A 17,678-nucleotide genomic window follows, 5' to 3' on the forward strand; every position below is an offset into this window, starting at 1 on the left:
CCGGGGTGCAAATTTCACCAGCCGATTAAACAGCACCTTTGCCAAAACCTTCCTGTCTGCATTGAGAAGCGCTATGGGACGCCAATTCTCAATGCAAGATGAGTCCTTACCCTTTGACAAGATAATCAGGGCAGACCTCCTCATTGATTTTGGCAGAGTGCCCGATAAAAGACATTCATTGAATACCTCAGTCAACAGGGGAACCAAGGCGTCCTTAAAGGTCTTATAGAATTCATATGTTAAGCCATCTGGACCGGGAGATTTCTTTAGGGCAAGCCCTTCAATCGCCAACTTAACTTCCTCTTCCCTGATCATCTCTGTCAAAACGCCAAGAGAGGGGTCTACCCCTGGTTCGGGGACGGCTTCAGCCGGAAAAGCCGACATCTCATCCCAATCCAGATCCCTCTTCCCCAAGAGGTGCGAGTAGAAGGATCTGACGACCTCCAGGGTCCCTGATCTGGATCTTTTCAGGGACCCCGCAGTGTCAACCAGTCCTGTAACAACTTTACTATTCACTGACATCTTGCAGTTTCTGTAAGGGTCTGGCGAGCGGTACTTCCCATAATCCCTCTCAAAAACCAAAGATGCGTGTCTATCATACTGACACCTCATTAGCAAAGATTTCACTCTGGAGATCTCCTCGCGGCTACCTCCAGTTGAGACAAGATGCTCGAGTTTCCTCCTCAGGCCCTGATACAGGCGGTACCTGTCCAGGCTCCAGAGTCTCGAGAGCTGGCGGAAGAATCTCGCCACCCTTTTCTTGAACATCTCCCACCACTCTGACTTACTACTACAAAGATCCAGTAAGGGTACCTGGCTCTGAAGAAAATCCTCAAAGGACTGTCTTATCTCCGCTTCTACCAAGAGAGACGAATTGAGCCTCCAAAAGCCTCTTCCTATCCGGGGAGTCTCTGTAACATTCAGAAAAAACAAAATCAAACAGAGATCGGAGAACTCCACCTCAACAGCAGATACTGCTGAAGAGACGGCTTCCTCCTTTAAATAAAACTTGTCTATCCTGGACCTACAGTTACCTCTATGATAGGTGAACCCCTCGTGGACTGCGGTGAGCCGGATGTGGACATCTACCAGGCGAGCTTCACTAGCTACACTATTAAGGGCGACGCCATCATAAGTCAGCTTGTCTCTGGAACCTCCTCTATCTCGGGGCCTCATGACAGTGTTAAAGTCCCCTCCAAAGACGACCTGCCGACTCGTAAAAAGGTAGGGCTTGATTCTCATAAAGAGACACTTCCGGTCCCACTTAGATTGGGGACCATAGATGTTAATGAGCCAGAGCTCTTGTCCCTTCATGAGGACATCTAATATCAGGCACCTCCCCATTTCTAACTCAATAACCCGTCGGCATTCTACCGGTGCGGTAAAAAGGACCGCCACTCCGCTATACGGCTCGGCCGCAAGAGACCAATAGGAGGGCCCAAGTCTCCACTCCCTCTGCCATATTTGGCAGCCTGGTCTCTTGCAAAAAGAAAACGTCAGCTTCAACCCGGCTGAGAAAATCAAAGGCCGCCAATCTAGCCATATTTGACTTAATGCTGGCGACATTAATGGACACCAGCGTCAACGGAGTGGGTACCGCCATCATTGGTGATTGAGTTAGATAGCTTTCTTCTTCCCACTCCCCTTATCCTCTGCCTCAGAGGAGGAATCCTTCCCCCTCTTTAATGATACAGAGGTGTCCATTCCCACATTTTTCCTTCTTTTTTCGTCCTTGTCTCCGGACTCTGGGCCAGTCCCTCCCCCCAAGGACCTTGCATCCCCAGGAGAAGGAGACTCGGCGCCCACTGTAAGCTCCGCCGAAGCCAGAACCTCACCCTCAGCCTCCTCTTTTGAGGAAGAGATGTTATCAAGGGCTTGGAAGCGGTTAGAAAGACCAACTAGAGGGGAGTCAGTTTTACCTTCCTTAGGTACCTTGGTCAGAGCGGGAGAAGATATTTTATCTCCCTTCTTTCTCTTCTTTTTGGTGCCGAGCTTACGCTTGTTCTCTAGCCACCGCTTATTGTCCTCATCCATATTTTCATATTGGGAGGATTCTGAGGCAGAGGGGGTTTCCTCCCTGTGGATCCTCCTGACCTTCTCATCAAACTCATCATCCCTCGGGGCCTCAGCAGCAACACTGGCATCCAGGACAGGGGCCGCCCCCGTAGCCCGGGGCTCGCCCCGCTCCCTCTCCTGTCTGCACTTGTCTAGACGCCTCAGCTGGGCAGGCATCTTTTTATTGTTTTTCTTCCCTGGCCCCTCAGCTCCCCCACCCCTGCTAGTTCTCTCCCCAGCAAAATCGGCCTCACGGCTTTCTCCCACCGGGGTCTCGACTGCATTAGCGAAGGAGCGAGGACAACGGCTGACTGGGTGACCTAACTCACCACACAGGTGGCACCTAATCTCCACACAAGAGGCAGCAAGGTGACCGACACCCCCACACAACGCACATTTCTGCACAGTGCAGTTTGCACTGAAGTGTGTAGGGTCGCCGTACCTGTGACAGAGCTTTGGTTGCCCCAGGTAGAAGACCAGGATACGATCCCTACCCAGGAAGGCAGATGATGGAATGTGGGCAACCGTACCACCTGAACACTTAAGTTTTACCATAAACGTCCAGGCCCCTGACCAGATACCAAACTCGTTGCGTTTTTTATTTGGCATCTCCACCACCTCTCCACACTGACCAAGCCATAATCATCAACATTAACAGAAATAAACACTTGAAATAGATCACTCTGTGTGTAATGACTCTACATAATATATGAGTTTCACTTTTTGTATTGAAGAACTGAAATAAACTAACTTTTTGATGATATTCTAATTTAGTGAGATGCACTTGTATATTACCTCTCTTATCTGAGATTCGTGTACAGGAGACCTATATCAGTTGGGATAGCGTTTTACAGGCATCTAGTCAGGGATTATTGCATTGTACTCCGTGCTTGAAAAAAACTATTCCCTATTGAGAACGCTGTTAGCTGCTTTTAAAATAGGGACAGGTGCTAGATGGTATTATCAGCTGGAAATGAGTGTTCATTCTGGATGTGTTTGATCATATCTCACACACCACATGGCCAGATAAGGTAGCAAAATGTTAAAATGACATTTGCGGGTGAATGCATTTTTCACCGTTGAAAAAAATGCAAAAGTGCAAAAACACATCAAAAACGATAAGTGTGAACTTAGCCCAAGGTCTGGAGGTGCATTTTTGCTTTTGGTTATTTATTTGGCTTTATATACAGTGGCAAATCCAACCAAAACAAAGCAACGAAAAAGGAGCCAATGGTTTTAAAGATATGCATCAAAATTTATTAGTACATAGATGATCAGACAAAAGCAGGAATCAGTGTGGAAAACACATGAGGAATAGAAACCCGCAACAACCCTCTTCACATGGCGGACACATGCAGGACCAAACAGTACAATTTAAGTCGGATATAGACTATCTAAGTATTTGAGGAGTAACACCATACATAGATGATATGTCAATACATATTTTCAAGTACAGCACCTATACTGGACTAGAATACCCATGCTGTTCTATACTGCTGAGTGTACGTTCCCTATCATATGCCAGATATAACCATAAGTGACCTGCTAAGTCACTATATATACATACCAGAGATATCAAGCTTCAGCAGAAGACAGTCAGGGAATAGTCAAAGATTTAGAGGTCCGTCTAAGGTCGGCACATGCGGAGCAGAGAAGCCCCGACGCGCGTTTTGGTGGTTCCCTTCGTCAGGGGGCATGTTTGCTGCCTCGCTGTCACTTGCTTATATTGGCGCCAGGCATATTTAAAGACCGGAAGTGATATCAGCGTCACTGCGGAGACCAGGACGCCAGCCGACATCCGCATCATGTGACAGCGGAGGGGCGGGGCTTAAGCCCTAACGCCACACACCGCTGAAACACACAGTGTCATTGCGGAGGTAGAACGCCGGCCGGCATCCGCGTCATGTGGCAGCAGAGGGGCGGGGCATAAGCCCTGACGCCACATACCGCTAGAACACAAAGACCGCGGGACCGGAAGTGACGTGTGCGTCACCATTGGGATCCGGACGCCGGCCAGCATCCGCGTCATGTGACAGAAGCGGGGGCTACAGAATAGCCACAACACCTCATGTCACTGGGACACGGAAAGCCGGCCGGCGCACAGACCCACATAGTCAGCACATTTGCCTGACTGTCTCCTTCACTAGACCAGGTATCATCGCATCCCTCTCATTGAAATAACGAGAGTCAGTTCTATAAGGCCATGATGCCACCTATCAAAGATTGTCTAAAAGATAAAATAAAGAAAGAGGGGAAAGAAAACATGAACTGGGGGGGGGGACCCAGAAATGTAGAAATTTTTCCAAATTTATTAAAAAAGAAAAACTTAAATATCACATGGTCATAAGTATTCAGACCCTTTGCTCAGTATTGAGTAGAAGCCCCCTTTAGAGCTAGTACAGACACGAATCTTCTTGGGAATGATGCAACAAGTTTTTCACACCTGGATTTGGGGATCCTCTGTCATTCTTCCTTTCAGATCCTCTCCAGTTCCGTAAAGTTGGATGGTGAACGTTGGTGGACAGCCATTTTCAGGTCTCTCCAGAGATGCTCAATTGGGTTTAGGTCAGGGCTCTGGCTGGGCCAGTCAAGAATGGTCACAGAGTTGTTCTGAAGCCACTCCTTTGTTATTTTAGCTGTGTGATTAGGGTCATTGTCTTGTTGAAAGGTGAACCTTCGGCCAAGTCTGAGGTCCAGAGCACTCTGGAAGAGGTTTTCATCCAGGATATCTCTGTACTTGGCCGCATTCATGTTTCCTTCAATTGCAACCAGTCATCCTATCCCTGCAACTGACAAACACCCCCATAGCATGATGCTGCCACCACCATGTTTCACTATTGGGATTGTATTGGGCAGGTGATGAGCAGTGTCTGGTTTTCTCCACCCATACCGCTTAGAATTATCACCAAAGTTATCAAAAAGTTCTATCTTCATCTCATCAGACCAGAGAATCTTATTTCTCATAGTCTGGTAGTCCTTCATGTGTTTTTGAGCAACTTCTATGCGGGTTTTCATATGTCTTGCACTGAGGAGAGGCTTCCATCGGGCTACTCTGTCATAAAGGCCAAACTGGTGGAGGGCTGCAGTGATAGTTGACTTTGTAAAACTTTCTCCCATCTCCCTACTGCATCTCTGGAGCTCAGACACAGTGATCTTGGGTTTGTTCTTTACCTCTCTCACCAAGGCTCTTCTCCCACGATTGCTCAGTTTGGCTGGACGGCCAAGTCTATGAAGACTTCTGGTGGTCCCAAACTTCTTCCATTTAAGGATTAGGGAGGCCACTGTGCTCTTAGGAACCTTGAGTAATGCAGAAATTATTTTGTAACCTTGGCCAGATCTGTGCCTTGCCACAATTCTGTCTCTGAGCTCCTTGGGCAGTTCCTTTGAGCTCATGATTCTCATTTGGTCTGACATGCACTGTGAGCTGTGAGGTCTTATATAGACAGGTGTGTGCCTTTCCAAATCAAGTCCTATCAGTTTAATTAAACACAGCTGGACACAATGAAGAAGTAGAACCATCTCAAGGAGGATCACAAGGTAATGGACAGCGTGAGACTTAAATATGAGTGTCTGAGCAAAGGGTCTGAATTCTTATGATCTTGTGATATTTCAGTTTTTTTCTTTTTTAATAAATTTGCAAAAATTTCTATATTTCTGTTTTTTTCAGTCAAGATGGGGTGCAGAGTGTACTTTAATGAGAAAAAAGAATGAACTTTTTAGAATTTACAAAATGGCTGCAATGAAACAAAGAGTGAAACATTTAAAAGGGTCTGAATACTTTCCGTACCCACTGTATACATTTATTCAGGATGTGGGGGGGGGCGCGGTCCCGGGCCCATCAGACTATAGTTACCCCACTGTATGTACATATATATACAATATTCATTTTTTAGAGTTAGGCATATAACAATTTTTAACAACTGCATACCAATTCCGTCTTGTTTCAATGGCACTCTCATACATATACAGTGATGGGTGACATTGATGCCTGTTCCCCAGGTAGCACATTTTAATCCCCCAACTGGGGTTATAAAATCCTTGGGGATTAATTTCATAGTGCTTTTATGAATTTTTTTTTATATAGTACTGTCCACACTGAGTATTTAATTCTCCCCTCTTTTCCTTCCTTTTTTTACTGTCCCATTTTACCATTCTTATTTGAATAAAAATTAATGTAAAACTAAAAATAAATACAATTGTTCACGTCCCCCACTCACCAACAGCGCTTCCGGCTGGAACATCACTCCGGACGGGCACAGGAGAGGGGCAGATTCGGGATGTTGCTCCCGCAACATTTCCACCTTGCCAGAGGACCCTACCATAGTCACTACCATGGAGTGGGAGCTGGAGGACTGCTAACAAAATTGTATTCATCTGAATGCTGGAACCAACGGTGCTGTACATACCTAGTACAAATTAACTCAGCTGTCTCCCTGCGGTGGATCAGGGGATACCTTGTGTAATATTAAAGATTTTCCTGCAAAAATTGCTGAATATTCACAATTATTTTCTATTAGTCATTATTATAGGTGGAGATTGTCTTACTGACCCCACAGCCCTGGTGAGAAGGGTGGTCTCTAGAATACAGAAGGTCTTATTATGTCACAGTGGGCATGTGACCCTGGGCTCCCCAGGACGCCCAGCACCGAATCCAATTGGTTCCTGTGCATAAAACTTAGGTCGAGCCACATTTAGGTAAAAGGGTCCGAGTCTATGGATAAAATCTATGGATCAGAACATGTTTTTCCTACATTGACCATCATTTTTAGGTGTAACAGAATCACTGGTCCTCTCCTCCACTTTTGGCCGAGGTCTGGAGGATTACTGGGAGACATGGAACAGATGTTCTCCTGTTTGTAGCCCACCCATCAGACATGTATGTCGTAAACAACTGACACCCCATAAATGTCAGGAGGACTCTATTAAATACAAAGGGACATTAATCAATTTAAAAGTTTTATTTTTAAATTAAGAATTGCATGGAAGGACGAGGAGATGTTCTTGGAGGAGCCTCCTTCTTCAGCAGATGTTCCTTGCTGGTCAGGAGGCCACATGTAGATGGTGCCAGTCCTTCCATACAGGTACAGCATTGATGGTGGATGTGCTGTACTTTCCTCAGGGTGCTAGACGTGGCGGTTTTCTGCCCTCGCGATGTTTATGGAGCCGCGGTGACAGACACCAAATAAGCAGCTTTCTCGGATGGAGTGAGCAGCCCTGGATAGTCCACGCCGGCAGGATGAGATCACCCGGCGGAAGAGAGAACCTATGAGAAGAGACGTAACACTGATGTCAGTAACAGGACTCCATATCAGAGGACACGGCTGTGCGGTCACTGTGGCCAGACGGCAGAGGAATCATCCATACACAGGTACGGGGGGATTGTCCGCCATCATACATGTGACAATCCCACCACTGACAGATCTGCTCCACGGCCGACACCACACAACATGGGGCTTATTGTCACACTCACCTCTTCTCCTTTCCCCTTCTTCTTCTCTCTCTGGTTTTTGTTGTTTTTTCGGTTTTCTTTTCCCCTGAACTGGAAATTCGAATAAAAAACAAGAAAAAGATGTTGATTATAAACTCCTAAGAGATGAGCTTTGTATGGTTCTATAGGATGGTGTTATTCTCGTGGCTTGTAGCCCCGGTAATCGATTATTGCCCCATAATGGGGGAAATATGTCACATATACATAACATCAGCAGAGGGGTGAGAATTAGATTACCCAGAGAACTGATTAATATGAAACCTGCCATGTGGGGTCTCGACAAGGAGCTATGTCCCTTCTTACCATGACATTACTTGTAATGTGCCGCAGTGTTGCCTTATAATCAGTTACATAAACCTCAGTGTAACATTGAGGCCATAAAGGGGTCAGTATGGGCCATATGGGGCCGTGGGCGCAGGATTTGAGTCAGTTTGGCAGAAGACTGAACGGCCCCTTAGAACTTTTAACGCATAAAAGAATGGAGATTTTTACAGAATGAACTGCTCATCGCTTTATAGGGAGAAAAAAGTAGGAATTTTCTGATCCTTTATGTGCACGTTCACATTACATATTTTGACCACAAACTGTGATAGGATGTCATATAGACCTGTACACACCTGACAATGGGGAGGACTCGCTGTAATTAGCAGTGAAACACTGCTTGTCTCCATCAGGTTTAGAAGGGGAAGATTCTTGCTGCCTGTTTGGTAGAAGAAAAACATAAATTACAAGCGAAAACAATACAAAATGGACGAACACCCGTCTGCAAGGCCGGTTAGGACATTTGGATAACATGGAGGAGGCACTCTGCTCAGGACCCACTTCTATCAGTAAGAATGGAGAATCGCTAGTAATATTGGCCTGTAATGAGCTGGAAATGATTGACTGGTTGCAATGATCGGCTGTTATCGCCGGCGTTATCACAAGCCAGAACCACAGTGATCATCAATCATGGGGTGGTGGCGCTGGATATAGTGCTGAGTTACACTTATCTTACAGTTGATCTTCTGATATATCAGATCCAAACCCGATAATAATAATTTACTCACATGTCTGAGTGTTTTGCACTCTCTGGGGAATACACTGGAGGTGGCTTCAGTTCTTCATCGTTCATCACCCTGGTATTGGTGGAACAGAGCTAAAACATAGAGAAAAATAAAATAAATATATATTTAAACTTTATTTTAATTATAAGTTTTATAGATCTTACCGGTCACACTTACTTTAGAAAGCCTTTGAGACGATGATATAAAGTTCAGGCTTTCTGGCCAGTCATTATCCTCGCTTGTGTCCCCCTCATCTGAATCAATAAGTTCGTAATTGCTACATTGAGCTGAAAAGCACAAGTGTTATTAGAGATTATTAGTATGAGACCCGATCACGGAAAGTCACCATTTTATCACTAAAAATGATTGGGATTGATTGTCACAAAATATGAAAGACAAGACACACAAAAGCTTTCTGCAGATGACGTCTCCTTCTACTTACGGTCAAAGTAGCCAGTGTCCTCTTCTGACTCAAAGTTAGGAATGAAATGTGGCTCTTTACTTAGAAGACTGTCAAAGTCTATGCCACATAGGAATGGATGCATTTTGATCTCTTTCGCTCCTCCTGGGAAAGGAAGACAATAAAAAGTGATCTAGACATTATCAGATAGACAGCTCCATATCTGAACAGTTTATGTTACTCTGAACTAAAGACGTAACAGAGCTGATGTGAAGAAAAGTTGCTGAAAGTAAAGCAGAAAACCTCAGTGCTGATCCTCAGGGGCGTGATCATTTGTCTGGTCACAGATGTGTAATAATTCATTATTAATACTATTATATACATTACCTGTCCCAAGTCTATGTGCCGGATCTTTTCTGAGCAGCTCAGTGATGACGTCCTGAGCATCAGGTGGAGCAGTGCGATTATCAAATGTCCAAGTTATCTCATCTGTTATATTAAAAGAAAATGTTACAGAAAATAAAACCTCTTCATTTACTTTATTAAAACAAAAATCTTTTGGATTAACACAACAAGTAACTAAACCACAGAACCAATCTAAGCAAATAACAATGACACCACTCCGCTTTCAGATTATTTTACTTACCCCTTAATATACTGCAGTAAGTGTCATATTTGGAATCCCCATGAAATGGTACACGGAATAGAAGGAATTCGTGTAGGATGATCCCTACCGACCACCAGTCCACAGGCCGCCCATAGCCTTCCTGTAAGATGACTTCAGGGGCGATGTATTCAGGGGAGCCAGCAATCTGGAAAGCAACAGAAGAAGGAGATGAGGAGCTGAGAAAATAATTGTGACGAATAACATCAGAGGAAAACGTTTTCTAGATGAGAAGATATCAGAGAAGAAGAAATAGATGAGAAGAGTAAAGAACAAGATCCTGTAAGTAAAGCCGACCTCATCATCACGGAACTCTCTGGTGACGTCCTCGGTTGGAGCCTCGTAGGTTTCTGATGTTGGTCTCATGAGGCCGAGTTTGGAAAGTCCGAAGTCCGTGACTTTAATATGACCAGATGCCGATACCAGGAGGCTGTGAAAAAACAGACGGTGTCAGCCCCAAGTAATAACCCATAGACTTTATGACAATCTCTAACTTTCTTCCTCCTAGAGGGGGCACTTACTTCTCAGGCTTCAGGTCTCGGTGCACCACACCAAAGCTGTGCAGGTATTCCACAGCCAGGACTGTTTCTGCAATGTACTTTCGGGCCAAGGGGACAGGTAAAGGTCCATAGATGTTCATAAGACTGCCACAGTCTCCTCCTACAGGAGAAAGCAAATATGACAGGAGAGGGTTTGTTACAATGTAAATGACACATGATGCGTGTGAATGAGAAATAAGCGGAGACATTGGGGCAGGATGTCACACATAGAGATATACTGTGTAATAATGCAAAAGAAAAACAATGGAGCATACCCTAATAGTAACTAGGACTGCGCGGAATGTCTATGAAGCCAAACCACAAATGTGCAAAAGCTGCAGAAATAAGTGCAAGGAAACAACGTCCCATATAAAAATGTGAAGCTATACTATGTATATAGATGTGTATGTGCAGTGTGTGTGTATATAGCTGTGTATGTGCAGTATATGTGTATACAGCTGTGTATGTGCAGTATATGTGTATATAGCTGTGTATGTGCAGTGTGTGTGTATATAGCTGTGTATGTGCAGTGTGTGTGTATATAGCTGTGTATGTGCAGTATATGTGTATATAGCTGTGTATGTGCAGTGTGTGTGTATATAGCTGTGTATGTGCAGTATATGTGTATATAGCTGTGTATGTGCAGTATATGTGTATATAGCTGTGTATGTGCAGTATATGTGTATATAGATGTGTATGTGCAGTATATGTGTATATAGCTGTGTATGTGCAGTATATGTGTATATAGCTGTGTATGTGCAGTGTGTGTGTATATAGCTGTGTATGTGCAGTGTGTGTATATAGCTGTGTATGTGCAGTATATGTGTATATAGCTGTGTATGTGCAGTGTGTGTATATAGCTGTGTATGTGCAGTATATGTGTATATAGCTGTGTATGTGCAGTATATGTGTATATAGCTGTGTATGTGCAGTATATGTGTATATAGCTGTGTATGTGCAGTGTGTGTGTATATAGCTGTGTATGTGCAGTATATGTGTCTATAGCTGTGTATGTGCAGTATATGTGTATATAGATGTGTATGTGCAGTATATGTGTATATAGCTGTGTATGTGCAGTATATGTGTATATAGCTGTGTATGTGCAGTGTGTGTGTATATAGCTGTGTATGTGCAGTGTGTGTGTATATAGCTGTGTATGTGCAGTATATGTGTATATAGCTGTGTATGTGCAGTGTGTGTGTATATAGCTGTGTATGTGCAGTATATGTGTATATAGCTGTGTATGTGCAGTGTGTGTGTATATAGCTGTGTATGTGCAGTATATGTGTATATAGCTGTGTATGTGCAGTATATGTGTATATAGCTGTGTATGTGCAGTATATGTGTATATAGCTGTGTATGTGCAGTGTGTGTGTATATAGCTGTGTATGTGCAGTATATGTGTATATAGCTGTGTATGTGCAGTATATGTGTATATAGCTGTGTATGTGCAGTATATGTGTATATAGCTGTGTATGTGCAGTATATGTGTATATAGCTGTGTATGTGCAGTATATGTGTATATAGCTGTGTATGTGCAGTATATGTGTATATAGATGTGTATGTGCAGTGTGTGTGTCATGACATGATTATATTTAAATATGTCCTTTTTTTTTTTTTAAATAAATGTGTATTGTTGTTCATGAGAAAACAATAAGGCATCCCCTAAAAATAAGCCCTAACCCATCTTTTGGAGCAAAAAATTGATATAAGACCCTGTCTTATTTTTTGGAAAAACCCTGTACAAACTGTAAAAATTCAGTCAAACCCTCCTTTATCTATAGTGAAAATTTCTGCCACATAATCATTTTTCTGGCCTGTTGTTAACAGATAACTTATAGTAAAAGCAGTGTGGACATGTAACCATCTATGTGGTCACATTCTGCTTATGGAGAAGGTCCTAGAGATGAGCAGACCAGCGCTGGATATAGATACGATGGAGATGTCCTACCTGGTACATACTCCATGACCATGCACAGATGACGTGTAGTTGGAAAGTAGCACAACATGGAGGCCACGAAGGGACAATCTGCGAATGTTAGGATGTCCCTCTCTAGAAAGGCCCGTTCAAGTCTTACTGGATCTTTCAGCTTCTGCTTGTCCAGTTTCTTCATGGCGTATAACTGTTTGGAGTCTTTTTGGCGCACTAAGTGGACGGTTCTGAAGAGGAAGAAAATCGGTGGTTTATAATGTATTCTTACTAACAGTCTGTCTATAGACCTCATCACATCTCCTGTACTAATGGTGAATACTAGATGAGCTGCCGTCGCTACATAGATGATCTCCACTGGGAGGTCCTCATCCATGCCCCATCGTAAATGAATTGAATAATGACAATTAGATGTGCACAGAAGAGATGAGCGAATAAAATACAATGGATTAGAATTCTACTCAAATTTTACATATATCCGCATTGGCCAAAATGGCGAAATTTTTGTAATTCTCTTCCTCATGGATTCGGCAAAATGGTGAACATTGGCTACTATTTTCTAAACCTTAAAAGTCCGTCAAAATGTTAAAAAATAAACAAACTCTTACACTTACCTCTCTGGCTCCTCTATCTCAACCTTTTGGTCCTCACTGTACTTTCAAAGCTGCTGCCAGTGCTGAAGAACAAGAAAATGTCTAAGGCTGAGACAGGACTTCTGGCATTGATGACGTCTAGGAAGATTCTGCACAAACGCATAAAAGGTCATGGTGGCATGACATTGCAAATCTTCCTGCTCTTGCATAGAATCCTCCTGGACCTTCTCCAAGCTAGAAGTTCTGGCCCAGCGTGAGCGGCAGCAATCTGAAGACGCGGTGAGGATCGGACAGATGAGGCTGAGAAGCGGAGGGGTCGGAGAGCTGAGCAGTAAGGTCAGTATGAGTATTTTTTCCATTTTGTACATCTTACATTTATTAAGATCTGGGGTCTGGAGAGAACCCAGAGCGTAATAAGAGATATTACATTTGCCGAGTGATAACTTCTACGTCAATCACATTTCCCAGGAAAGTCTGCATGAAAGGCGAATGTGAATTATGCCAGATCCGCTCTTCTCTAGAGAACAGGGATGTGGACTCCAATAATTCCTCTATGGTAACACTGTACGGGCACAGAGACAGAGGGATCATCATAAGGAGCCCTAGAAACCGAATATTATGCCGACATCAAGCTCACCCAAAAGCTCCACAGCTGAACTGTTTGATCTGTTCGTAGTCGCTCTTACAAGGATTTCTCCCTGGGTTCAATGATCCGATCAAGTCCTAGAAATAATAAGAAATGGCATTAAAGCATAAAATCTGCAGAAAGATAAAATCTGTGGATGCCGGACCCCCACAGACAACATTATGTATATGGGATATCCCCCATACACAGACATCACTGTACTGCAGGGGAGGAGACGGGAGATCACACAGCGGGGGCAGGAATAATAATGCCGCCATCACACACAATAGATCTGATCTACAAGAAGAATAGGGATATCCCCTCGTCATATGGGGGATAATATTATATGTGTAATTCACCCCCGTTACCTGATCATACACAGACGTCTCCGCTGATACTTACACTGACAGATTCCTGGACCTCGGGGGTCTCACATATTCCACCGTCAGTAATTGCCGGCACAGATATTCCTATAATAATGAGGAAACGTTTTGTATTAGACGATATCAGTACATAATATATAACATCCATATTAAGAAGGAGATGAGACGGGCTCTGTACACGGTGTAATACTGGTATATGGGATTCTGCACACAACGTATATATTTATGGCTCCTCCATAGATGGATATTCTGGACCATAAATGGCCATTGTTCAGGATCTGATTCATCCTAGAACAATTACATGATCGGGGTCCTAGGAGCCTCCTTGTACATGATAAAGAAGAGCACAGAGGAGAGAAGCAGAATTACCTGCGCCCCCTCCATTATAGTCTATAAGGGGCTCCGGAGCCGTCACCGGCCTCATACAGAGGATGGAGAGTAAATCTACATGTTCTCTGCCGTTCTCTATAATATCTCGATATGTGAATGTAAGAATATTAGATGATTGCTCACCTTCCATCAGATCAGTGTTCAGCCCCTGCTGACTGGTATTAGGGTCCGGGATAGTCAGGTTTTCCCCCTCTTCAGAGTCACCTTCTGATGTTTCCTGTTCGTCACAATATGTACAATTAATGTAGCATTTCACAAATACTAAATCACCGTATACAGTCCGTCCTCGACTTAGAAACATCTGACTTACAAACGACTCCAAGATACAAAGGGTTGATGATGAAAAAAAAAAGCTAATATTCACCACTCTCCTCTCCGGCCGCCCCGCTGCTCACCACCTATCGTCCAGTCCTCTTCTTTCCAATGTCATGTGCTACTTCTCCGGTCTCTTCACTATAGTGCAGGACTTCTGGCCACATTCAGGACCCAGATTTCACTGCTCATCATAAGGTCATAAGGACGAGACGGGAAGTCCTGCCCCATAGTGAAGAGGCTGGAAATGTGGCACACTATGATGGAATAAGAGGACCGGGTGGCGGACAGCGAGCAAAATATTATTGTTTTTTTTTACTCTTTCCATTTTACATTCAAATTTGGGTTACAAACAAAACTATAGGCTATATCTAGTTCATAACCCAAGGACGGCCTGTACATAAGGCAGGAAGGACTAAACCTGGATCTATGGGATAATCTCATTACTGGACGGACTCTACATAAGGCACGAAGTACTAAACCTGGATCTATGGGACAATCTCAGTATTGGACGGACTATACATGACCGCTCCCTCCAGAAAATCAACATGAATATATAAGGGACTTGTATCTACAACTGTTCTCTAATAACTTCTATTGTCAGAACTGCAGCATTTAGAAGAATGAAGATTGTGATGATGAAGTGAGACAGAGGTGGAAACACAACCTCTGCATCGCTGAGTACAGAATGTCACTACAGAGGGTTGAGCTGCAGAGACAGGCTGCCATAGAACATCCTGCGCCTCTGACATCATAAATCTGCCACTCTGCTATTTGACGGCTAATCTGGAGAAGATTAGACCAGGACGTGTGATATAGAAAGTGATGCATCCTTACCAGACGCTCCAGTGAGCCGGCCGGACGCTCCAGTACATACAGGACATTTTGTGCCAGTTGTATAATAAAGGCCAATTCTCCACTTGTGGATTTTTCTTCAGCCTATAAAGATGGAAATAAATAGAAAAGGAAAATCATGAGAGAACATGGAGGAGGCCGATTATGTCACCACTTTACTCCTGCGATCTGCTCTACAATTACTACATATCTAGTGACTTAGTGCCGGTTATATATTATATTATTATCGGCCTAAAGAACTATTTTATGTGAATAAACTTATATTCTGTTATTATAACTTTTCGATGTTTTATGCAGATTTCTACCACTTACCTGTTGCACCAATGTCCTGATGTTCTTCTGTAAATGCTCAAGATATGCTGAGCTTATACGACCTTGCTGATATTTGGTCAGGCAGTCTCTCAACAGCTCCATAACCAGCCGGTAAGTGAAGCTGAGGACGCCATCGGGTAGCGGCAGCACAATGTCAGGGGCATAGGTGGTAAGAATCCCCTGCAGCAGTGCCAACACCTGAAAATTGTCTGAAGGAATTTCAGACATTTCAAATAAATCCAAATAAATCCAAATCGCAGTCAGTAAATCACTAGCTATGTAGCTAATCACCAACAACAATGACACCGGAATGTCAAAGTGACACTGGAGCTGTAAACACTGGCACAAGTAATGGTGGTGCATTATGATGTCATAATATCATCACGGAATGTTGAGATGTTACCATATATGGAGCTTCTCTCCATAAAAGGAAGTTGCCTAGCAACACAAGCAGCAACTCTATAGGCTGTCGGCAGTGAGCATTGTCAGAGGTAAAAATAAAGCAAGTGTCAGAGGCAAGCATTAATAAGCTATTAAAAAAAGCCCTGCATCCACTCCTATGTCACTAGGTAAAAAAATAATGACTCTACTTCTTTGGTGAATTATAACCCCCAGAATGCCCTGGAAGCTTCAGAAATTCAAGAAATGCTGTGAGTTGTGGTTCTCTCCAAAGGCAAAAGGATTGTAGTCAACCACATGTGACATAAATGGCCCCTATGGGATCTTCAAGGGTTTGTTCAGCGCCGCTTACTTCCATACTGGGAGGTGACATCACGTCTACAGATACATGATGGGACGGTGTAAGTGTGGCCGCCATCATGCCTGTGACTTGGTAGGTTCCTCAGACGGCAGCTCACTCACCTCCCAATGTGGAAGGAAGCGGCCGGAGAACACTTTTAATCTATAAAAGAAATAAAGATTCCACCAAATCCGTGTAGAATATTTTTTGTTCTTTTCACTACAGAAAAAAAAAATGATGAAAACGTCTCATGTACCGCGCACTGTTACCCATAAATATTGTAGCTCGTTCCATTAAAAAAAGCTCTTGCCTAAATCTAAACAGAAAAATGAAAGTTATGGGTCAATGATTAAAAAAGCTAAATAAACTGGATATCTGTGTAATTGTATCAACCTGCAGAATAAAGATAATTTGTCTACAGTGAGCGGCAAAAAAAAGGAAAATAAAAAAGTGATGGAAGATTTATTTATTTATTCATCGTCACTCATATCATACCATTAAAAAAGAAAGAAACTGTAGTGGTGGTGAATTCTGATGTCATAATAGCGGTGATGTCATCATGGAATCTTGTGAGGGAATCATATATGGAGCTTCTCACCTTATAAGGAAGTTGCCTAGCAACAGTGAAGATGGTAAAACCATAGGGTGAGCATCAGTGCTTGTATGTAAGAGGGAGCTGTGGGCACCGGGCTCTTCTCATCAGTGAGGGGATTTATAAATATATTTATTAATATCTGTATACACAATAAAAATCATAATTACGTATTTATAAGAAATCCGGATTCAGGATCTAAAAGAAGTATCTTTATCTGGGGGGTCCAGGGAATGAAGATCAGAAGCACACGCCTCACCACCCCCCAATCTCCCAAGATGGGGGTCTCTATTACGAATATGACCCTGCCTGCACTCCTTATTAAAGAAATAGAAGAACTGGGAGGACTATTGAGTTACACCTTAGATATAGACAAAACTGAGACCTTATTATTAAGAAGCCCTTCAAAGCCACTATGGACAAAGAGATTCCAGTTCTGCTGGATTGAAACAGCGCTGAAATATTTGGGGATATACAGTGACATGTTAAAGTTTGGGCCACCCCCGGTCAAAATTAATGTTATAGTGAACAGCTAAGCAAGTTGAAGATGAATTGATCTCTAAAAGGCCTAAAGTTAAAGATGACGCATTTCCTTTGTATTTTAGGCAATATATATATATATATATATATATACAGTATATATATATATATATAGTCAGTTTTTACTTTTTAAAAATTACAAAAAGGAAAATGGGCCGATGCAAAACTTTGGGCACCCTTGGAGATTTGTGTGCTCAGATACCTTTGTTGACCAA

Source organism: Phyllobates terribilis, unplaced genomic scaffold (genome assembly GCF_046119375.1).
Source record: "Phyllobates terribilis strain yellow unplaced genomic scaffold, ASM4611937v1 Scaffold_208__1_contigs__length_3488620, whole genome shotgun sequence".
Taxonomy (NCBI): Eukaryota; Metazoa; Chordata; class Amphibia; order Anura; family Dendrobatidae; genus Phyllobates; species Phyllobates terribilis.